The 24,733-nt window shown below is 45.0% G+C and overlaps 1 non-coding gene across 1 annotated transcript; it reads left to right on the forward strand.

The window, feature by feature from the left end:
• Positions 1–11,395: 11,395 nt before the first annotated feature.
• On the forward strand, positions 11,396–11,468 carry TRNAK-CUU. The gene has a single exon. It is a non-coding gene; the product is annotated as a tRNA-Lys (tRNA).
• The last annotated feature ends 13,265 nt before the right edge of the window (positions 11,469–24,733 follow it).

Below are 24,733 nucleotides of genomic sequence, written 5' to 3' on the forward strand. Positions count from 1 at the left end.
CAGCCACTGAACCCAGGAGGGTAGAGAAGCCAATTTTTCCTCCCCTACACCACCATGTAATATTTTTTGCAAGAAATACTTTATTTTTTTTTAATTTTTTTAAGTTTGTTTTTGAGGGAGAGAGAGAGAGAGAGAGAGCAAGCAGGGGAGGGGCAGAGAGAGAGGGAGACACAGAATCGGAAGCAGGCTCCAGGCCCTGAGCGGTCAGCACAGAGCCCGATGCGGGGCCCGAACTCATGAACCGTGAGATCGTGACCTGAGCTGAAGGCGGACCCTCAACCGACTGAGCCACCCAGGCGCCCCTGCCAAGACATATTGTAGGTGTGGGGCGCCTGGGTGGCTCAGTCGGTTGAGGGTCTGACTCTTGATTTCTACTCACGTCATGATCCCAGGGTTGCGAGATTGAACCCCGTGTTGGATTCCGCGCTGAGCGTGGAGTCTGCTTGAGATTCTACGTCGTTCTCCCTCTGCTCCTCTCCCCCACTCACGCACACACGCGCTCTCTCTCTAAAATAAATCAAATAAAAAAAGAAATGTTTTAGGTTTAATTAATAAAACTCATTTGCCCCCTTTATCTGTATCAAATGGGAGATAGCATTCTGTCTCAGCCCACACTAGAAGTTACCTTAAGGGGCGCCTGAGTGGCTCAGTCGATCAAGCGACCGACTTCGGCTCAGGTCATGATCTCGAGGTTTTCGAGTTCGAGCCCCGCGTCGGGCTCTGTGCTGACAGCTCAGAGCCTGGAGCCCGCTTCGGATTCTGTGTCTCCCTCTCTCTCTGCCCCTCTCCTGCTCACGCTCTGTGTCTCTGTGTCTCAATAATAAATAAATGTTTAAAAAATTATTTAAAAAATTTTTTTTAAAAAGAAGTTACCTTGGGTGCCTGGGTGGCTCAGTCGGTTGAGCGGCCGACTTCGGCTCAGGTCATGATCTCGAGGTTTTCGAGTTCGAGCCCCGCGTCGGGCTCTGTGCTGACAGCTCAGAGCCTGGAGCCCGCTTCGGATTCTGTGTCTCCCTCTCTCTCTGCCCCTCTCCTGCTCACGCTCTGTGTCTCTGTGTCTCAATAATAAATAAATGTTTAAAAAATTATTTAAAAAATTTTTTTTAAAAAGAAGTTACCTTGGGTGCCTGGGTGGCTCAGTCGGTTGAGCGGCCGACTTCGGCTCAGGTCATGATCTCGCGGTCCGTGAGTTCGAGCCCCGCATTGGGCTCTGTGCTGACAGCTCAGAGCCTGGAGCCTGTTTCAGATTCTGTGTCTCCCTCTCTCTGGCCCTCCGCCGTTCATGCTCTGTCTCTCTCTGTCTCAAAAACAAAATAAAACGTTAAAAAATAAAAATAAATAAGAAAAAGAAGTTACCTTAAATAAAACACACGCACACACACACACATTTTAAAATCAACACACATAGTACACATCCAGCAACTTCTGTCTCATCCAACCCTCTTCTAAAATCTGTCTCCTCCCCGGTTTCATCGGTGCTTTGTTGTGCTAACTCTCGTCTCGTTCACATATCTTGTTTTAGATACCTGGCCAGATCTCCTTTTTCTCAATGGGAAGTTATTGATTTTCACTGGTCACGTATTTCATGGTACAGTGGAGATAATCACTGCTTTTGCTTCAAAAGTGCTGTAGAAAGGAAAGCTATTATTATATTATTTTTCAAGGACATCTGCCTGGGAGAAGAGGCCGAGGCTTCTGTTTCCTCTACCGGTTCCCTACCCTGTAAGCCATTCCCCATCATCTGGACGCCCCGTGCCCAACACGCATTGATTTTACATACAATCCAGCAAGATCGATTACTCCTATAAAGACCCAACCTTAAGTCAACAAAGCTAGGAAGCATGGGATCCGAATCAGAACTCACCTTTAGGGAGAATCGGAAGGAAATGAACATTAAAAAACTAACTCCAGCTCAACCCAGGAGCCACAAAGGGGTGCAGGACGAGACGACCCAGAATGCGCCGCGTTGGCATAAAGTTCAGTTCAAGTTAAAGGTAATCAAAACCCAGCAGATGCAGGAAAAGCTCTCTCCCCGCCCCCTGACTGCCTAAATTTGCAAGGGAAAAGGGAGCCCACCCAGGAAGAGCGCTGTTAATAGAGACCTCCTCTTTACCTAAGAACTTGATCTGCCTCACAGGGCAACTTTTGTTTTTCCAAACGTCTCCTCCCAAGTTCCTACTAAGGGCCTTCCTCCCCTTTGGATCCCCAGACCCTACCCCTCTGCTTCGCTTATATAAGCTTCACGTTTTCTCATTGTCTTTGGAACGTCCATGTCTCTGTGGATTCCCAATAGGAACGCCTATTAAATCTCATCTTCTCTTATTTGTCTTAGGTCAATTTGATTCTAAGTCTGGCTAGAAGGACCGTAGAGCAAAAAAGAAGCTCTTCCTCCCTAACAGCCGCCTATCATTCATTAGCCTTATTCATTTGAGCACACTTCATGTCAACACCTACAAGTAAAGTAGGCCACAATCATGTCTCACTACATCAGAAATACTCTTTTGAAGGCGCCTGGGTGGCTCAGTCAGTTAAGCATCCGACTTGGGCTCAGGTCATGATCTTGTGGTACATGGGTTTGAGTCCCACATCCGGTTCTGTGCTGACCGCTCAGAGCCTGGAGCCTGCTTCGAATTCGGTCTCTCTCTCTCTCTCTCTCTCTGCCCCTCTCCCACTTGTGCAGACGCACGCACGCACCCTCTCTCGAAAATAAATAAAAATTTACAAAAGCTGCTGCTTTAAAAGAAAAACCGAGGGGCACCTGGGTGGCTCAGTCGGTTAAGCGGCCGACTTTCAGCTCAGGTCACGATCTCGCGGTCTGTGAGTTCGAGCCCCGCGTCGGGCTCTGGGCTGATGGCTCAGAACCTGGAGCCTGCTTCGCATTCTGTGTCTCCCTCTCTCTCTGCCCCTCCCCTGTTCATGTTCTGTCTCTCTCTCTGTCTCAAAAATAAATAAACGTTAAAAAAAATTTAAAAAAAAGAAAAACCAAGAACAAGAAATACTCTTTTGCGATACATTCGCGCCAGCGCTGTGCTACCCCTTTGCACCGATTGGAAATCTCTAGAAAGATTGCAATTTTTTTTTTTTTTTTTTTTTTTTTTGGCACTGGGCTTCTGTTGTGTGAGCTGCTTGCTTCTACGTAGCAAATAGGAGTCTGGAGTTGTATCCAAGGGCCCACATCCTCCAGAGCACCTGCCCAACCTGCAAAAAGAGAAAAACTATATTCCAAGAGAACAACCTGGAATCTGAAAGAACATGATGCGGCAATTCACGCGGTTCCTTTTTCCACGGCCGGGATTTGCGTCGGTGCTCACAAGGCCCACAGTGTGGCCTGCTTACTTGTAATGGCACACCACGTAAGAATCGGCACGGACCCCGTGACCACGATTATAATTCACAAGACAGTTGTGAAGTCGTAATCATATGAGTAACACCTGGTAATAACGTCACTCCTGCCCCCTTAGGAGTCTCCGGTGTCTCATAGATACTTCTCTGTGGTCAGCCCCTGCTCGGCAAACCAGCCCTGGGCCTTCTTCGCCTTACTTTAGCGGGGCCTCCGAAGTGTACGAGGTTTCTCATTAGGGGAGACATGACCACAAACGTAGCAGGTTAAAACAACACAAATTTAGTACCTCACAGTTCCGCGTGCCAGAAGTCAGGCATAGCATGGCTGGTTCTCCGACCTACGTTCTTTCCCCAGCTGCCCCCTTCGTCTTCAAGTCGGCAAGGGTGCACTGAATCCTTGTGCTTAAGTCTCAGCCTTCCTCTTCGGTCACCAGCCAGAGGACACCCTGCTTTTAAAGGGATCATCTGGGGGCACCTGGGTGGCCCAGTCAGTTAAGGGTCCGGTTTCAGCTCAGGTCAGGATTTCACGGTCAGTGAGTTCGAGCCCTGCGTCGGGCTCTGTGCTGACAGCTCAGAGTCTGCTTCGGATTCTGTGTCTCCCTCTCTCTCTGCCCCTTCCCCCTCGTGCTCAGTCTCTCTCTGTCTCTCAAAAAAAAATTTTTTTTTAATTTTTTTGAAGGATCATCTGATTAGGTCAGGCCCACTCGGGATAATCTCCATTTTGCTACATAACATAACATCAGCACAGTCTTCATGTTATATTCAAAGATTTCAAATACCCTTAAGAGTGAGAAGATTATCCAAGGGTGAGGCTCATTGGAAGCCATCTAAGAATTCTGCCTACTTTAACCCAAAGGGATAAAGTTGACAGAAACAGTGGATGCGACTGGGGCACAGATGACAAAATTGCTACAAATTTAACGATCGGCTCTTCGGGGTGGGTTCCCACCAGCTTCAGCACATCATTGCTTCAAACGGATCATTTCTTTTTTTTTCGTTTTAATTTTTTAAATGTTTATTTATTTTTGAGAGAGTGCGCGCATGAGCAGGGAAGGCACAACAAGAGAGGGAGATAGAGAATCCGAAGCAGGTTCCCGGCTGTCCACACTGAGCCCGCCGCGGGGCTCAAACTCACGAACCCTGAGATCGTGACCTGAGCCAAAGTCGGATGCTTGACCAACTAACTGAACCACCCGTGCACCCCTAAACATTTTTTTTTCTCCTGGCCCTCTTCTGTCGTGGACTGAATAGTGATCCCCCCCCCCACAAGACACGTCTACTCAGAATCTCAGAATGTGACGTTATTTGGAAATAGGGTCTCCGCAGATGTGATTAATGGAGGATCTCAAGAGGAAATCATGCCAGATTTAACGTGGGCCTTCAGTCCGATCATTGGTGTCCTTCTAAGAAGAGAAGACGCAGAGACAAACGCACAGAAAAGAAAGCCCGGTGAAGACAGGGGCAGAGATTGGGATACTGCTGCCACGTTCCAAAAGCTGGAAGAAGCAAGGAAGGATGCCCCCTAGAGCCTTCAGAGAGAGTCTGACCTGGCTGCACCTCGACTTCTGACTGGTAGCTGCCAGAACTGTAAGAGAATAACCTCCCGAAGCCACCCAGTTTGTGGTATTTTGTTATATGAGCCCTAACGAACTAATACAGCCCCCACATTTGATCTCGCATAATCCCTCTCTATCCTTCAAGGGTCAACTTCAATATCAATTCCACAGAGAAGCTGGTCCTAACTAAATCAGATCCCTCCACTTAAACATCTTCATTGTGCTTTTTCTTCAGAGCCTGTTTTATAATTTATAATGAGATGATAGGTGATAGATAGATAGATAGATAATAGTAGATAGATAGATAGATAGATAGATAGATAGACAGACAGATTGTGGTAGGGTCCCCTCCCTAAGGAGAAAAAAGAAACCTCAAGGCAACCTGGCTATACGCATACATGACAACATCCCTCATGACCTGGTAACATGAGACTGCTTAATCAGACGGCATGTTTGTGTGTTACCAGATATGGGAGACAAAGAAGTAAAAAATACATAAGAAACTACACCACGTGGCGTTCGGGGCTCAGTTCTTCGGGTACGAACCCAACTGAGTGGCGCCAGCAGGAATAAAGTTGCCTCCTGGAAAGAAAAGGCTCCGTGTCACGACTCCCTGTGTGAGAATCCTGACACAAGATCGATAGATAATAGGTAGATGGATAGATGATAGATAGATAATAAATAGATGATGATAGATAGATGATAGATGAGAGATAGACGATAGATAGATGATAGATAGATAATAAATGGATGATAGACAGATAGATAGATAGATAGATAGATAGATGAGAGATAGACAATAGATAGATGATAGATAATAGATGATAGATAGGTAGATGATAGATGAGAGATAGACGATAGATGATAGATAGACAATAAATAGATGATTGATAGATAGATAGATGATAGATGAGAGATAGACGATAGATAGATGATAGATAATAAATGGATGATAGACAGATAGATAGATAGATAGATGAGAGATAGATGAGAGATAGACGATACATAGATGATAGATAGATAACAAATAGACAGATAGATGATAGATAGATAGATAGATGATAGATTTTTTTACCTGTCTATATACCTCACTTGACATAAGCTCCTTGAGGGGGAAGACATGATCGATCTTGTTCACTGCTTTATTCCCAGTATGTAGCAGAATGCATGTACTTAGCAGATGCTCTCTCTTTCTTTTCACTCCGTCTTGATGTGTCCCACGTCACTGTCCGCTCCTTCTCGGTCTCTTCTGCTGCGTCCTCTTCGTGTCTCCAATCACTAAGTGTTAGACGATCCCACAGCTTGGTCCTCAAGTCTCTTCCTTAGCCACATCTACTTCCCAGGTGATTTCATCTCGTCTCGTGGCTTTAACTACCATCTACGTGCTGCCAAAGCTCAATTTTTTTTTTTTTTAAATCTCCTTGCACAAAAGACTTGTTATCCAAATACCAGCCCGAAGTCACTACTTCTGTGTCTGTGACAGTGTTTTATTCCTCGATCTGCATGCGGGTTTCAGGGGACGTCACTTTGTGAAAATTCAATGAGTATTTTTCTGCTAGGATATGATATTTCCAGGGGCGCCTGGGTGGCTCAGTCGGCCAAGAGTCCGACTCTTGGTTTCGGCTCAGGTCACGATCTCACGGTTCATGAGTTCAAGCCCCATGGCGGGCTCTGCACTGACAGCACGGAGCCTGCTGGGGATTCTCTCTGCCCCTCCCCCAACTCACGCTGTCTCTCTCTAAATTAATTAATTAATTAATTAATTTTTAAAAAGAACATATTTCAATTAAAAGTTATTTTTAAAGTAAAAAAATAGGGCGCCTGGGTGGCTCAGTCGGCTAAGCCGCCAACTTCGGCTCAGGTCATGATCTCGCGGTCCGTGAGTTCGAGCCCCGCCAGGCTCTGTGCTGACAGCTCAGAGCCTGGAGCCTGTTTCAGATTCTGTGTCTCCCTCTCTCTGACCTTCCCCCGTTCATGCTCTGTCTCTCTCTGTCTCAAAAATAAATAAACGTTGAAAAAAAAATCTAAAAAAAAAAAGTAAAAAAATAATTAACAATCCCCCAAACAAACAAAAACCCTCCTGATCTTGCCCCCTTCACCTCCTCCGTGCTCTCCCGTCTTGGTATTTGGCAATCCCATTTTTCCAGCTGTTCGGGGCAGAAACGTTGGAGTCATCCTTGGTTTCTGGCACTCGACGTCCAACCCGCCAATTTGCCATTCTGCGATACCTTCAAAATACATCCAGACTATGACCTCTTCTCACTACTTACTTCCCAGTACGAGCTGCCATTTTCTCCGCTTCCCCCCCCCCCACCCCCTGCCTGCCAACAGTCTCTTCCCAACACTGTACCCATCACTCCTCAGTCAACACCTTCCAGTGACTTCGCATTCCAGAGTCAAATTCCAAGTTCTTCTCGTAGTCCGGTCTTACCTCCTTCTGCTTTTCCCCATCATCATTTTCCTCGTTATTCCTCAAACACGCCAAGCATGATTCCACCTTAGGGGCTTTCTAAAACTTGTTTGTTTGTTTGTTTGTTTTAACATTTATTTATTGTTGAGAGACAGAGTGCGGGTGGGTTAGGGGCAGAGAGAGAGGGAGACACAGAATCCGAAGCAGGCTCCAGGCTCCCAGTTGTCAACACAGAGCCCGACGCGGGGCTCGAACTCACAAACTGTGAGATCATGACCTGAGCCAAAGTCAGACACTTAACCGACAGAGCCACCCAGGAGCCCCCCGGTTTCTTTCTTTTTTTTTTTTTTAATGTGTGTTTATTTTTGAGAAAGAGAGACAGAGACAGAGTACGAGCAGGGAAGGGGCAGAGAGAGAGGGAGACACAGAATCCGAAGCAGGCTCCAGGCTCCGAGCTGTCAGCACAGAGCCCGACACGGGGCTGGAACTAGCGAATGGCGAGATCGTGACCCGAGCCGAAGTCGAATGCTTGGGCGACTGAGCCACCCAGGCGCCCCTCGAGTAATTTATAATTTTTAATAAAATCTACTTAAGAGCAAAGAGTTCACCAACTTAACTGTCGTAAGATAGAAGACCGAATGACTCCAAAGTAGAATCCGTTTGATGGATGTATCACCTCTGAAGTTAACAGTGGCCAAAGGAAGTAAAAACCAAGGAAACTTGCTCTGAAGACACTGGGCTTCATTTGATCTATACTATTTCCAAAGTCAACTCCTGCTCCCATGTTTTATCTGCAGGAGGTAATGCATTTGGAATCAAGTCAAGCAGGCATCACAGAAGCTTAAATGTTTTGAAGTGCTGGTACAGAACATCGTACACTTTCCCAAGGTAATCCGAGCTTCAAGAGGAAGTTCTTTCAATTAGTACAGCTTCTCATTTTAACGTGCCTGTGGCTTACACCGTGGGTCATTGTTTCCCCTTCTAACTTCGTCCCACCATGAACCACGGAATGTTACCATCCATCATTCAAGTTTGAAACTCACCAGTTCACAAACCGGGGACGTCGGCTGTGCATCCGAGAAGCCCCATACGATCCACATACATGAAACGGTACCTACCTACACTCGGTGAAACCCCAGTAAAATTATGGGCGTTCTACTTTTCTTCTAGTCCATTCTCGTGGCAGGAAAGGAACGGGGAAAAAAAACCACACTTCTCCGTCTTACGCCCCTACAAATTCCTTACTAAGTGGTGCTGAATCGTGGATTGGGGTGTTACTCAAGTCGACACTGACGGCTGCTTTTTCCGTCTGCTTACAGGAAAGCACATGCAGGTACCCTGAAACCTGACCTCAGACGCTGGCCTCTACGTGACCTTGTGAACCTTGCCTGGGACAGTTTGGTTATACACATTCATGAATCATATGGCTATCACTTTCCCCTGTCATAGCTGGTTAACCTCACGGAATTACCACGGGAACCCTCGTGCCCCATCAAGCGCTAACAAGATCCGATGTAGGTACGGTGTCCCCGGCTGAATTGAGTTCCCCGGGAAGTCCTTTTCTGTTCTCCCCCAGCCTCTGTCTCCCCACAGTGAGAGAAGGACGTTGTGTGCCCCCCATAGGCCCCAAGAATTGTTACATCTGTGACAAATTGCAAACCCAGGACTCTTGCCTCCTAGCTTTCCTGATGTTTATCTTTGAACTGAGATCTTTTTAAAATAAGGATGCTGCGCTTTTTAATAAAAAAAATATTTCTTTTTGACAGAGAGAGAGAGTCCTTGTGCACACGTTGGGGAGGGGCAGAGAGAGAGAGAGAGAGAGAGAGAGACGGAGAGACAGAGGATCCGAAGTGCGCTCTGGGCTAACAGCCCAGAGCCCAACGCGGGCCTGGAACTCACGAACCGTGAGATCACGACCTGAGCCGGAGTGGGAGCTTCAACCGACTGAGCCACCCAGGCGCCCCCATAGGTGGAACTGGGATCTTTGGAACCTACAGTTTTCCTCATTTTTCTAGTAGCTCAGGCATTCCAAATATTTTACCCAAGGTGTCCTGCAAGGGTACCTTCAACATCGAGAAAAGGACTCTCCTGGATGCCAGTGAACCCAGGCTCATGCCAGTGGCTTCAACATACTGAGGGCTCATTTTGGAAATTCCAGTGGTGCTTCTGGAGGGCTCCTCAGTGCAAGAGAAAATCTACGGTTCACTGACAAATTGCCTGGGTCTGGAAATACTCAGCACGCTTGCAGCCTTTCGGTGTTTGCGTTAAGAATATGCTCAGAAAAATGCAGCATTCAGCCCTCAAACGGAGCGATGGAGGCTCTAAATAGCTCCCCTGACAGTCTGGCTCAGAAAAGAATGCCTTTCACAGACATATCCAGGGATCCCGTCTTAAAAGAGTTCTTGCAAGCTCAGAAGACCTGTGCACATAAAATATTAGAAAACAAAGCATGGGAAAATTTCCCGTAGAAGGCACTCCTGAGAAATGCAATTTGAGGTTCTTTAAAAAAAAAATCCACTGCTACCACTGCCAGCCAGAGATTTGGTGGAGAGGAGAAGGTCAGGCTTGCGGGGAACTTCGATTCACTTCAAGAACACAACACGAACATCAATATTAGTCGCACAGGTATTTGCTTAAGCTCACTGCCATCCGTTGGTGTCACCTGCACGGGGCATTAAATGTCCACAAGAGATATGCAACGGCAGCTTTCTCAGCAAGCTGGAACAAAGAGACGTAGCTACCGTCCTCACGCTCAAGACGACTCCGAAAGACCCAATACAAAATTAAAAACAAACCAGAGGTCAAGTCAGAAGGAGAGCCCTTGATCTACAAGGCACGTGCCCAACAACTGCCGGTCGCTGGAGAGGGACTGTGAACTTCTCTGTTCACGGAGGAGACAGCACACAAAACGATCTCGCCTTGCCCATGACGCAGACCTTGAGAACCATACGTGTCAGGTTTACGAACTCCAAAGCTCGGCCTGTGAGAATTCATTCAAAAGGAGAAAACAACCTATTCCCCGCCTGATCATAAATTGCAGGAAATGCCAGGCACTTGGAATATTATGGCCCATATGCCACGGATTCATTAAAACCCAGACCTGTTTAAGCTACAGGAAGCACAGATTGGTGGAATGAGCACCAGAATGTGTCCTGGCTGATTTAGGTCTTTTTCTGTTTTCTAGCTCTCTGTTAAGAAGGTTAAAGGAGAGAGAGGAGAGAGAGAGAGAGAGAGAGAGAGAGAGAGAGAGAGAGAGAGAGAGAAGGGCAGGAAGGAAAGAAATTCTCCATTGCTCATGCTTATCACTCAGAGATGCTGTGAAAATCAACGGAGAGCATCCTTGGAACACGGAGGGGCTTCTGGAAGCCCGACGCGGGGGCATCTCCCAGAGCTGCGTGCCAGGAGCTTGGCCCCTATCACCACTGACTCCACAGTGGCTGGGACGTTGAGAGCCTCACAGTGCAAATTTCCTCCTTCAGGAAGTCCCGCATGTAAATGACGATTCATTTGTATTCTCTGATGTTCCTTGTGTGGGAGGTAGGAGCTGACTGCCTCTTTCTAAAATAATTTCCTAAGCGGGACCTTTTTCTTAATATCAAGGCATTTTAACTGGGGAGGAGAAGGGAAGGAAATGAAACATCTCATTCAGCGGGGAGTGGATTGATTGACTTACTCATTCCGCAAACATGTATGGAGCCACTCCAACGTGCCAGAAATTCCGGTGGACCCTGCAAAGGCAACGCCAAATAAGGCAGGGCTCTGGCCTCAGGGAGCTGATGGTCTTCATAACGGAGGGAAATGAATGGGCCGGTGATCTAGCACAGCACTGTGCTGAGGGTAAGACTGAGCGACAAAAGAGTCCGTTGCGGCCGCATCGGTAGGGCGTGCCTTGAGCTAGCCAGGAAAGACTCAGGAGAATTAGATTGAGAAGAAGAAAAGGGCATCCCAGGCTGCAGCACCCACAAAAACAGGGGTGAACCAGCTTTCCTACAATGTAGAGAAATATGAAATGGGCTATGTGTGTAAGGAGCACCTAAGAAAACGTAGGCATCCAACGAACGGGTTTAAACAAACGGGGTGGAGGGGCGCCTGGCTGGCTCAGTCGGAAGAGCATGTGACTCTTGATCTCAGGGTCGTGGGTTCGAGCCCCACGTTGGGTGCAGAGATTACGTAAATAAACAAAAATTTTTTTAAATTAAAAAAAAAAAAAAGGCAAATGGGGTAGAGCCCGTGAAAGCTCAAAAGTGTTAACCTTAAAAAGAAAACAGCCAGTTATTTTAACAGAAAAAAAAAAAACTGGGATTATTCCAGAAGAGCAGAGAATTACAGTATGGGCTATGCAAGCTATGGGAAAACCACGGGTGAGTCCAACAAATGGAGGAGAGGAGCCCTATTTTATGGAGAAGGAGGAAGTTGGGAGAGGTGGTTTTGAATGCAAGCCTGTTTGAGAAAAGCAGGGGTTCAGCGTGATGATGGTTTCTCCTTGGTTGAGTTGCAGGGGTAGTCCATTTCTTTTTTTTTTTTAATGTTTATTTATTTTTGAGAGTGAGCGAGTGAAAGAGAGAGAGACACAGAGACAGAGAACGAATGAGGGAGGGGCAGAAAGAGAAGGACAGAGGATCCGAAGCGGGTTCCATGCAGACAACAGACAGCCAGACTTTGAGGCCCGAACCCGCGAACCGCGAGATCATGACCAGAGCCAAAGTCGGACGATTAACTGACTGAGCCACCCAGGCGCCCCTGGGTGGGGGGTGGGGGGTCAATTTCCTCTTGGGGGGGTCTGTAATTGATCATTCTTTCCTCTTGAAGAGTCTTCTGTTAGGAGTCTGTAATTGATGATTTGTTCCTGTAATTGACATTTCTGGTAGGCGCCTTCTACCACTCCCCACTTCCAGCCTCCGGAGTCCACGTTAATGAGGTTTCCTTGTATTAATTTTCACACAGTAAATAAGAAGTAACCATGTCAGAGATGCTTTCTCAGAATCACTGATTTTTTTTTTTAAGGTTCCTTGAGAAGCGGCGACCTGAATCGCATCTGATTCGTGACTGCCGACCTATAGAAAATGTGCAGATCTGCTCGACCGTGTGAATACCTTTAGCTGAGGTGATGCAGGTCCCTTGGGATGCGGTGGTCTGAAATCTTAGAGATTGTGCTTTGGCGAGCTGGAGCAGTTGCCTTCTAAAAACACTAATGACAACCAAAACTTACTGAGCTCTCATGAGATGGCGGGCACTATGATTGCCCCGAGGCTATCCAATGACTAAGAAACAGTTCCTTGCCCTCAGTGACCTCTGAAAACCTAGCCATTAGGAAAAAAAAAAAAAAAAAAAAAAAGCAAGCTCTTACCCAACCTCTAATTAAAACGTGAGGTCTCCGTTGTTAGTATTTTAAGGATAGTCCTTTCTCTCAGTTCGGCAGTCTGGAAAAGACATCTAAATTAAAGAGAGTAATGTGTACGTAGAACACTCCATTTATCACAGTTCCGGGAGAAAAAGCTAGAAAAGCCGAGCGTCTGCTGCCCCAGTGTGGCCACACTGCACCCTTTGCTTTCAGCAACCACATGAATGTACATTTCCCACATCAACACTGGACCTGTGAAATTAAGAATTTTGGAGAATAAGGCTACAATATTGGGTAAGCGGGGGGTGGGGGGGGTAAAGAGGTTCTCTTTTACCATGGCCCTAGGAAAGTCCTACGGTGAAAACTGAAAAAGAACAAAAGCAAAAAAACCACAACTGAATCTCTCCAAGATAGCTCAAGAGATCCCAGTAGTAAATTCTGGTTTATCCTTGGTGCCTGGGTGGCTCAATCAGTTAAGCATCAACTCTTGGTTTCTGCTCAGGTCATGATCTTGTGGTTCATGAGTTTAAGCCCCGAGTCAAGCTCCACATTAGTGCAGAGATTCGTTGCTTGGGATTCTCTCTCTCTCTCTCTCCCTCTCTCTCCACCCCTCCCCTGCTCATGCTCTCTCTCTCTCTCTCTCTCTCAAAATAAACTTAAAAAAATATGTTCTAGAATAAGGTTAAGTCAAGCAAATGTATTTGTTCTTCTTCATACATCCGTCAACAACTGGATTAAATTATTCTCCCATAATTTCCCTTTTCTGGAACATTTGCTTTACGCTTTTCACCACACCAATTCCTTTCACTACAGAAAATGTCTACCCATGAATTACTCTTTTCCTCAAAATGTTCCCAGACTCCACTCACAAAACTTGGTCAAACCAATAATTTCAGCATCTTCCACCTGGAGTGAAAAAAAAAGAGACAGAGATAAAAAGAGACAGAAAGAATGACGGGGAAACCTTTGCTATTTGCATACTTACATATAAACTACTCAAAAGCCGGGACCACCTCTACTCTTTCAATTTTGTCTACTCCTACACTATTTCAATGGTAGATAGATAATGAATAGATTGACAGATAGATGATGGGGGGAGAGAGAGAGAGAGAGAGAGAGAGAGATGGCAAGAGGGCTTAAATAATGAGAGATTTCAGAATACTATTATTTAAATCCACTTTTTGCAAGGAGAATTTTGTATTTTGAGATCAGGTGTGAAACATAATTGGAAAGAAAACCATTGCACATTGAATATGCTTCTATAAATGAAATTAGCTCAAAATATTACATTTGCAGATGTGTGTGTCTCTTCTGTTAAATGTCAGGCGCCCTGTAGCTTGTGGGTAAGAAGAACCGTGTCTGCTTTGACTTTAAAAAAAAAAAAACAGCTCTATCAATGAATAATTATATGCCACAAAATTCATCCATTTTGAATGCACGATTCGATGATTTTTTTTTTAATTTATAGAGTGCAGAAACCATCAACACAATCCAGTTTTTTGAGAGAGAGAGGGTGCAGGTGAGTTAGGAGCAGAGAGAGAAAGAGAGAATCCCAGGAGGGGTGGAGGAAGAAAGAGAGAGAGAGAGAAGCCGGGCTCACCCGAAGCAGGGCTCGAGTTCACCCAAAGCGGGGCTCAAGCTCACCCAAAGTGGGGTTCACCCAAAGTGGAGCTCGAGTTCACCCAAAGTGGGGCTCAAGCTCGCCCAAAGTGGGGCTCTCCCAAAGCGGGGCTCGAGTTCACCCAAAGCAGGGCTCCAGCTCACCCAAATTGGGGCTCGAGCTCACCTGAAGCAGAGCTCATGCTCAACAAAGCGGGGCTAGAGCTCACTCAATGTGGGACCTGAACTCATGACCTGTGAGACCACGACCTGAGCTGAAGTTAGATGCTTAGCTACTGAGCCACCCAGGCACCCAACACAATCCAGTTTAAGAACATTTCCATTCATCCCAAAGCAGGCTACATGATGTTGGCCATCCCCACTCCCACCACCCAGCCCCAGACAACTATTCAACCGCTTTCTATCCCTGTAGATTTGCCCTTCTGGACATTTCATACAAACGGAATCACATTTATATGACATTTTGCCTCTGGCTTCTTTCTAAGCATAACGTTTTTGAGACGCATCCATGTTACGACAGGTATCACTAGTTCGTTTCTTTTTCTTGTCCACTGAGTGGATAGAACACATTTTGTTTCTCCGTCTATCAATTGATGGACATTTGAATTCTTTTCGCTTTTTGGCTATTACGAATAATGTTGCTATGAGCATTGGGCATACAAGCCTTTGTGTGTTATGTTTTCATTTCTCTTGAGTTGATGCCTTAAGAATCGCTGGATTTTATGGTAATTTTGTTTATTTAAGAAATCGCCAAATGGTTTTCCCAAAGCGGTTGTCCTGCTTTAACATTCCCACCAGCAATACATGAAGGTTCTGACTTCTCAAAGCTTCACCAACATTCTTTTGGGTATGAAGGGGTGTCTCTTGTGGTTTTTATTTCCATTTTCCTGAAGATTAATGATCTAGTGATTTTTCCTGAACTTATTGGTCATTTGGGTATTCTCCTTGGTGAAATGTGTATTCTAAACTTTTGCCCATTTTTAAATTAAGGGTTTTTTTTTGTCTTATTAACAAGTTGATAGAGTTCTTTGTACATTCTGAACATAATAAACCTTTTGCCAAGAAATATGATTTACAAATATGTTTTCTGAACTGTGGATTGTCTATTTCCTTAACAGTGTATTTTTTTAAGTTTATTTATTTTGAGAGAGAGAGAGACAGAGTGTGAGTGAGGGAGGGGCAGAGAGAGAGAAACACACAGAATCTGAGGCAGGCTCCAGTCTCCCAGCTGTCAGCACAGAGCCTGACCCGGGGCTCGAACTCCCAGACTAGGAGATCATGACCTGAGCTGAAGTCCGACATGTAACCGACTGAGCCACGCAGGTGCCCCTTTAACAGTGTATTTTGAAACACAAAAGTTTTATAACTGTGATGACGTTCAGTTTATCAGTTTGTTCTTTCATGTATTGTGTCTGGTGTTACACCTACGACATTTTTGCCTAGTCCAACATAAGCCATAATTTTCTTCCATTTTTTTTTAAGCCTTATAGCTTTGGCACTTACATTTAGATCTGTGACCCATTGTGAGTGAATTTTTGTGTATGTTGCAAGATAAGGGTACAAATCTATTGCATGAGGATATCCAATTGTCTTAGTGCCATCTGTTGAAAAGACTTTCCTTTCTCCACTGAGTTTTTTTCGGCTCCTTTGCCAAAAATCATATGACCATAAATGTAAGGGTTTATTTCTGGACTTTCAATTCTGTACCATTGTCCGTCCTCGTGACAAGGCCACACTCTCTTGATTACTGTAACATTATAGTTTGTTTTGTTTTGTTTTTTTTTGTAATCAGGAAGTGAAAGTCCTTCAACTCTGTTCTTCTTTTTCAAAAATGTTTTTGCTATTCTGGGTCCTTTTAGAATCAGCTTGTACAGTTCTGGGAGAAAAAAAAAACCCAGTTGGGATTTTTATAAGGATTGAGTTGAACCTGTAGATCTATTTGCTACCTATACCGATCTATAGATCTAACAGTATTTGGTTTGCTAATCCATCAATGTGGAATGTCTCTCCATTTACTTTGATCTTTAATTTCCCAACAATTTTGTATTTTCCGTGTAGAAGTCTTACATTTCTTTTGTTACATCGACTCCTAAATATTTTATATCTTTGATGCTATTGTGTATAGAATACTTTTCTTAAATTTCATTTGCAGATTGCTCACTACTAGCCTATCGATCTTATATCCTGTAACCTTGTTCAACTTGTTTATTAGTTGTAGTAATTTGGGGGGATACCCTAGGAATTTTAAAATACGGGATCATATCATCTACAAATTAACATACTTTTACTTCCTCCTTTCCAACCTGGATGCCTTTATTTTTTTTCTTTGTCGCATGGGCTAGAACATCCAGTTCAATACCGAATAAAAGTAGTGTGGCAAGAGTAAACATTCTTGCTTTGTTCCCAATTCAGGAAAAGCATTTAATTGTCATCACTATGATTTTAGTTGTGGGTTGTTCATAGATGCCATTTACCTAATTGAGGAAGTTCCTGCCTATTATACTAGTTTGCTGAGAGGTTTTGTGTTTTGGCTTTTGAAATCATGATTGAGTGTTAGATTTTATCAAATGTTTTTTTCTGTACTTAGCGAGATGAAAGTGTGTTTTTTTATCCATTATCTCATTAATATGATTTATTATAGAAGTTGATTTTCAGATGATAAATCAATCTTGCATCTTTGAAATGAATTCCACCTGTCACAGTTTTTTATACGTTGCCAGATTTGCTTTGCTAATATCTTGTTGAAGATTATTATGTTCATGTTCATGAAGGACATCTGTCAGTATCTGTTCGTTTGTTTTTTCCTGTGCTGTCTTGGTCTGGCTTTGGTATCAGGGTGATACTGTTCTTATAGAATGAGTTGGGAGGTTGGGGGACCTGGGTGGCTCAGTTAGCTGGACGTCAGACTTTGGCTCAGGTCATGATCTCGCAGTTCGTGAGTTTGAGCCCTGTGTGAGGCTCTGTGTTGACAGCTCAGCGCCTGGAGCCTGCTTCAGATTCTGTGTCTCCCCGTCTCTCTCTGCCCCTCCCCTACTTTCACTCTTTCTCTCAATAATAAAAAAGCATTAAAAAATACTTTGGGAAGTGTTCCCTTCTCCTCTGTTTTCTGGAAAAATTTGTGAGAGTCAGTGTTAATTCTTCTTTATACATTACAGAGAATTCAACAGTGAAGCCATCCAAGCCTGGACTTTTCTTCAGGGGCAGAATTTTCATCAGTAATTCAGGGCCCTTAATTACTGGAAGTCTATTCAGATTCTCTATTTCTACTTGAGTCCACTTTGGTGATTTGTGTATTTCTAGCAATTTGTCTATTTCATGTACATTTTCTAATTTGTAGTGTTCCCTAACAGTTCTTTTAATTTGTTAGATCAATAATGATGATTCCTTTTTCATTTCAGATTTTGAGAATTTGTGCCTCCTCTCTTTTTCTTGGTGTAACTAAAGGTTGTTAAATGCATGGACCTTTTCCAGGAATCAACTTTTGGATTCACTGATTTTCTTTATAGTTTTGTAGTCGTAATTTTTCTGTTTCACTTACTTGTGCTCGAATCTCTGTTACCTTCCTCCTTCTGTTTGCTTTGGATTTAGTTTGATCTTCTTTTTCTAATTTCTTAAAGTAGAAGCTTAGGTTATTGATTTGGGTTTTTTTTTTTTCTCATATAGGCATATAAGCTATAAAACATTCCCCTAAGCACTGCCTTAGCTGCATCCCATAAATTTTGATATGTTGTGTTTTCATTTTCTTTCACTTCAACATATTATTAAATTCCTTTTGTAATTTTTTTCTTTCACTCATGAGTTATTGAGAAGTGTGTTCTTTAGGGGCGCCTGGCTGGCTCAGTTGGAATAGCATGCGACACTCGATCTCGTGGTAGTGAGTTCAGGCCTAACACTGGGCGTGGAGCTGGCTTTAAAAAAAAAAAAAAAAAAAAAAAAAGAAGTGTTGGGGCATCTGGGTGGCTCAGTTGGTTAAGTATCCAACTTCAGCTCGGGTCATGATCTCATGGTTCTTGAGTTCGAGCCCCGCGTCGGGCTCTGTGCTGACAGCTCCGAGCCTGGAGCCTGCTTCGGATTCTGGGTCTCCCTCTCTCTTCCCCTCCCCCACTTGTACTCTGTCTTTCTCAAAAATAAATACACATTAATTTTTTTTTTTTTTTTTACAAAAAGAAGTGTTAGTTTCCAAATACTTGGACATTTTCCAAATTTTGATCTTCGTGGTTTCTAATTCAGGTCTGCTGTGTTCAGAGAATATACTTTGCTGCTTTCAAATCTTTTAAATTTTCTGAGGCTTTTTATGGCCTAGCATATGGTCTGTCCCAGAGAATGATTCATTTGCGTGTGAAAAGGATGTGTGTTCTGCTCTTGTGGGATGGACTGTTTTATAGATGACAGTTGGTTCAAGTGTGTTGATAGCGTTCGAGTCTTTATCCTTCCCGATATTCTACTGGCTCTATTTGTTATTCAGAGATGGGGTGTTGACATCCCCAACTATTATCGTTAAATTGTCCGTTTCCCCTTTCTGTCAGCCCTTGCCTCATGTATTCTGGGGCTCTATTGTTACATGCACATAGGTTCAAAATTGTTATATGTTCCTGCTACATTTACACTTTTAGCATTATGAAATACCCCCTCTGACCCTGATATTTTTTGTCTTAGAGTCTATTTCGTCATGTATTAGTATGGCTACTCTGGTACTTTTATAGTTGCTGTTAGTATGGTGTATCTTTTCTCATCCTTGTTATTTTTAACCTCTGTCCTCCAAAATAATGTGTGTCTCAAGGCGCCTGGGTGGCTCAGTTAAGCATCGGACTTCAGCTTAGGTCATGATCTCGAGGCCTGTGGGTTCGAGCCCCATGTCGGGCTCTGTGTTGACAGCTCGGAGCCTGGAGCCTGCTTCGGATTCTGTGTCTCCCTCTCCCCCTCCCCCCTCTCTCTCTCTCAAAAATCAACATACATTAAAAAAAACTCTTCCATAAGGAAAACTCAAGGCTCATATGGCTTGCTTGATGCATTTTATCAGGGAGCTAAGGGAGAACTAACACTAACATTACACAAACTCTTCCAAAGAAAAGGAAGTCTTCCGGAGAAAAGAGGGAGGGAACCCTTTCCATCTTCTTCTATGAGATCAGCATTACTTTGATCCAAGAGCTGACAAGAAAGGAAAATGAAATTCAGTGTTTTTCAATATATTCTAAATGAAATGCTGGTAAATTAAATCCATAAATATATTAAAAGATAATAGGTTATTACTAACCTGGGTTTATTCTGGAAATGCAGTATTTGTAAATCAATGAATACAATATGTTACGCTGATAGAATAAAAGAAAAATCACATCTCACTAGGTAAAGGCATTTTTTTTTCAATGTTTTTTTATTATTTATTTTTGGGACAGAGAGAGACAGAGCATGAACGGGGGAGGGGCAGAGAGAGAGGGAGACACAGAATCGGAAACAGGCTCCAGGCTCCGAGCCATCAGCCCAGAGCCTGACGCGGGGCTCGAACTCACGGACCGCGAGATTGTGACCTGGCTGAAGTCGGACGCTTAACCGACTGCGCCACCCAGGCACCCCGGTAAAGGCATTTTTTAATGTTTTTTAAAATTTATTCTTCAGAGGGAGAGAGAGACAGAGACAGAGCATGAGCAAGGGAGGGGCAGAGAGAGAGGGAGAGAGAATCGGAAGCAGGCTCCAGGCTCCGAGCTGTCAGCACAGAGCCCGACGCGGGACTCAAACTCAGGAATAGCGAGATCATGACCTGAGCCAAAGCCGGACGCTTAACCAACTGAGCCGCCCAGGCGCCCCCTTTTTTTTCTTTTCAATGTTTATTTTTGAGAAAAACACAGTGTTAGCGGGGGAGGGGCAGAGCAAGGGAGACCGCAGTCTGAAACAGACGTCTGTCAATTCTTTTAAAAAAAATTTTTTTTTAATGTTTATTTATTTTTGAGACAGAGAGAGACAGAGCATGAATGGGGGAGGGTCAGAGAGAGAGGGAGACACAGAATCCGAAGCAGGCTCCAGGCTCCCAGCCATCAGCACAGAGCCCGACGCGGGGCTCGAACTCATGGACCGTGAGATCGTGACCTGAGCTGAAGTCAGACGCTTAACCGACTGAGCCACCCATGCGCCCCAGACGTCTGTCAATTCTTAACCTGTATGGAGCCAAGCTGAAGAGCAGAAAATGGTAATTCAGAGCTTTGAGAAGTCTCATGAAGTAGGGCAGGAAAATGGATTTACTGCTAGCTACTAAGGTAGCCAGGAACTCGAATGTCAAGATCCAATGAGAAAAGGAACCACAGAAAATAGAGCTCCAAACCGTGGGCGTGGTTCAGTTTCTAAACCACGAGAGACAAGATGCCATGAAGTCAAGCAGAAAGCAGCAAGTAAGAGGCTAAAAAGTTAAGCAGAGCTTTTAGAAACCTCATAGTGATTAGAGAGACAAAAGTTAGAGATCAAGGTCCATCAGGGTTTCAGGTAAAAATCCCAAATGGCTTTGTCCTAGGAAGGGCAAACCAGATATGGAGATAAAACAGAGCCTCAAATCATCTGATTCCTTGATGAGATGGGGGTTATCTGCTTCTATTATACAGGGCTGCCAGAAAAAAACAAGTAAATTATACCTGGAGGATTACATTTTTCAGAGAAATCTTTGAAAACTTTTCATATACAATTTCTGGTGTTCAAAAAAAAAAAAATCACAGGCTGCCATGAGTCAGATGAAGGAAACCAAGATGTAACAGACTATATAAATAAACCCATCGGCAAATCAAATATGTGAGTTATGAGACACAAACTTAAAAGAAATCAGGTGACAACATTGTATCGATTACAAGGAATCAAATGGAAATTTTAGAACTGAAAACAGAGCTTAAAGTAAGCACTAATAGACATTAGACGCAGCATAATAGAAGCTTAGTGAATGGGAAGAGAGTTAGTAGAGAACATCCAGGCTAAAGCACTGAAAAAAAAATTGAAAAAGAATGGAAAGAATGCAAGAGACATGGGGCACGGAAAGATCTGATACATGTTTAATTGGAAAGGATACAAATTGGAAGAGATGTCCAAATTCACAGAAGATATCACACCGTTGATTCAAAGAGCTCTCCTGGGGCACCTGGGTGGCTCAGTTGGTTGAGGGCTTGACTTCGGCTCGGGTCACAATCTCACAGTTCGTGGGTTCGAGCCCCGCATCGGGCTCCGTGCTGACAGCTCGGAGCCTGGAGCCTGCTTCCGATTCTGTGTCTCCCTCTCTCTCTCTCTGCCTCTCCCCTGCTGGTGCTCTGTCTCTCTCAAAAATGAATGAACATTACAAAAAACTCTCCTAATGTAAAGCAGAATGGATACAAAGGAAATCGTAACTAGGCAAATCATAATCAAACAGCTGAAAAACAAAAGAGAAAAAAGGAAAATCTAATTGCAGCCACAGGAGGAAAAGGCACATCACCTTCAAAGGAGAAACAATAAAACTGGCAGCTGACTTTTCGACAAATACAGTGAAAACCAAACACAAAGTGGTGTTTTAAATTTTTTTTTTTACATTTATTTATTTCTGAGAGAGCACAAGTGGGGGAGGGGCAGAGAGAGCATGAGACACAGAATCGGAAGCAGGCTCCAGGCTCTGAGCCGTCAGCCCAGAGCCCGACACAGGGTTCAAACTCACAACCATGAGATCATGACCTGAGCCGAAGTCAGATGCTCAACCGACGAAGCCACCCAGGCGCCCCAAGAAGTGGTGTTTTTAAAGTGACAAAATAAAATCACTCTTTACCTGGAATTTTACTGCCAGAGAAAACATCCTTTTTAAATGACGATGAAATAAATTTGGTTCCAGAAAAACCAAAAATGATAAAATCAATTGCCAGCATTCCTACACTAAAACAAATCCTCAAGATTTTTTTTTAAAGTTTAATGGGGCGCCTGGGTGGCGCAGTCGGTTAAGCGTCTGACTTCAGCCAGGTCACGATCTCGCGGTCCGTGAGTTCGAGCCCCGCGTCAGGCTCTGGGCTGATGGCTCGGAGCTTGGAGCCTGTTTCCGATTCTGTGTCTCCCTCTCTCTCTGCCCCTCCCCCGTTTATTTATTTTGAGAGAGAGAGAGAGAGAGAGAGAGAGAGGAGAGAGAGAGAGAGAGAGAGAGAGAGAGAGAGAGAAAGAATCCCAAGCAGGCTCCCTGCGGTCAGCACAGAGCTCAACGTGGGGCTTGAACTCATGAACCTCGAGATCCTGACCTGAGCTGAGTCAGCATCAAGAGTCAGATGCTTAACTGACTGAACCACCCAGGCGCCCCCTGAAGGTATTTGTGAAAGTTAGAAAATCTGGATCTTTAAAAAATAGAAGTGCAAAAAGGAGTGGAGAGTACTAGAAAGACCAAGTATGTGGGTAAATTTATAGGAACACCGTCTTAAACGATTACATCGCTTTGAGAGGCATTAAAATAGATGTGGACCTAAAATGCAGGTCAACAACAGGACAAAAGGGGAGATGGGCCAGAGCAAATATTTTACATTATTCAATTCTGGAGGAAGCAGTAAAAGGATTAATCTACAAGAGACTAATAACTCAGGAGTAGATGTCATCATCTCTAGGATAACCACAAAGTATAATTAGAAACTTCAAGAAAGCAAGCCCGCTCAGCTCCTGCCCCAGGCAGGCCCTCCGGCCAGCCCTCACTCCTCCGAGTGCCCTCAGGATGTTCCGGATCAGGTCTGCAACCGGGGGATTGCCAAGGGCACAGTCCAACTGGGTTCAGTAGGTCCACCTACTGGGATGCTTGAATCACACGGTAGAGCGTGTACCGATCTGAGCACCTGTAGCAACAGCGTGAGGCGGGTCTCTGAGACCCTCGTCAGGCTCGAAGATTCCCTGGGACTCAGGAGAGCTGTTCTACTTTTCAGAGTCCTGCGAGTCCTTCTGAGCTGCTTTATACGCGGTGATGACCTATTACAGTGAGAGCACGCACAGGACAACCAGCAAGGGGAAAAAGGCACACGGGGGACGTCCAGTAGAAACCCGTGGTGACAGATGAGTTGTTTTCTCCCAAAGGAGTCACGCGGGTCAATGCTTAATTCTCCCAGGAATGGTGCGTCACGAAACCTGCTAAGTGCTGCCGGCCAGGGGAGCTCAGCCAAGCCCTGGGGTGCAGGGACTCTACTGGAGGTCATGCAGGCATGCGGCAACCACGTGACTGACTTCAGCTACTCAGTCGACAGCCCCCAGGCGTCAAACGAACACAGCGTGGCCCAGGGCCTCACACATACAAACGCAGATGTTCACCGCAAGTCACAATCTTTGTAGAAACGATCTGGCCAAACTAGGACGGCGATGCCTGGATTCCAAAAACACTCTGATCGGGCAGAATATGACAGGGGCTTAGCGGCGGCCTCCCAGGAGCCGGACAAGACCAGTCCTCCTGAAACATGATTCTCCTCGGAGTATATGTGGCTTGAGCCATCCAGGCCTCCCAGGTTTACACTTTACCAATGATTTGTCACTTGATTAGAGGCCTAATTGCCGAACTGAAAAAAATGTTGTCAGTCGGATAGGAGAGTTGACCCTGGGTAAGGGTGGAACCAGGGACAGACACAATTGTGCAAGAAGGTGGCAAAGGGGAAGTCCACACCACGGGAAGGTACAGTAATGGCACCAGCACGTTGCGTAGTGTGTATGAGAAAACAATGTAAACCGCCACCATGTACCAGGTGCCTGCTGTGGGCTAAGTCCTAGGTTTGGGGCTCTAAGGTGTACCCTACATCAATCACAACAGCCATTCAGTCAGGGGACCTCCAGTTATGACTCAAGGGACCAGAGAGTAGTAAGGACAAACCTTCTCCCCTATGGACTGATATATCCCAACAGCCCGGGCTCGGGATAGACTGGAAGAAAAACTTGGCACGTTGCTCGGTTCCAAAATGACAAAGTCACACTAAAAGCGCTGGCACCGCATGAGTCACAAATGTGTGTCCTCCGCCAGGACCCATGCAAAACAAGAAGTCTTGTTTCTCGGTGAGACCCCTTGCTCCTGTGTTATCAGGGTATGGGGACACTCTGACCAGGGCCAAAGACAAGGTCCTTCTGCAGCTGGGGGTTTCTCTACTGTCCTTGGGACACTATCATATTAATTTTCTGGTCTCCTGATACCGATGTCTGAAAAGGTTAGCAGGTCGCCTCTCCTCTAGACACAAATACGATGCTCTTGAGGACTGGCCATCGCTTACAAATGCGCAAAGAACTGACACTGGTGGCAATGCCCACTCCCCTGAGGGCAAACAGGCTTCTCTCCTGGGACTCCTACACAAGGCTTGGGACACTCACTTCCCAGAACTCTGCGGTGGAAGTTTGGGCTCTGATGCATCCAAACCACCCGGGAATGTCAGTTACCTCGGAGGGGAAAGGGAAAGACAGGGACAGAGCAGTATGCTCCAATGGAGATGCCATACGCCTATGACGGCTCCACCAAGGTTTTGTCACGTG

This window comes from Felis catus, chromosome X (genome assembly GCF_018350175.1).
Source record: "Felis catus isolate Fca126 chromosome X, F.catus_Fca126_mat1.0, whole genome shotgun sequence".
Taxonomy (NCBI): domain Eukaryota; kingdom Metazoa; phylum Chordata; class Mammalia; order Carnivora; family Felidae; genus Felis; species Felis catus.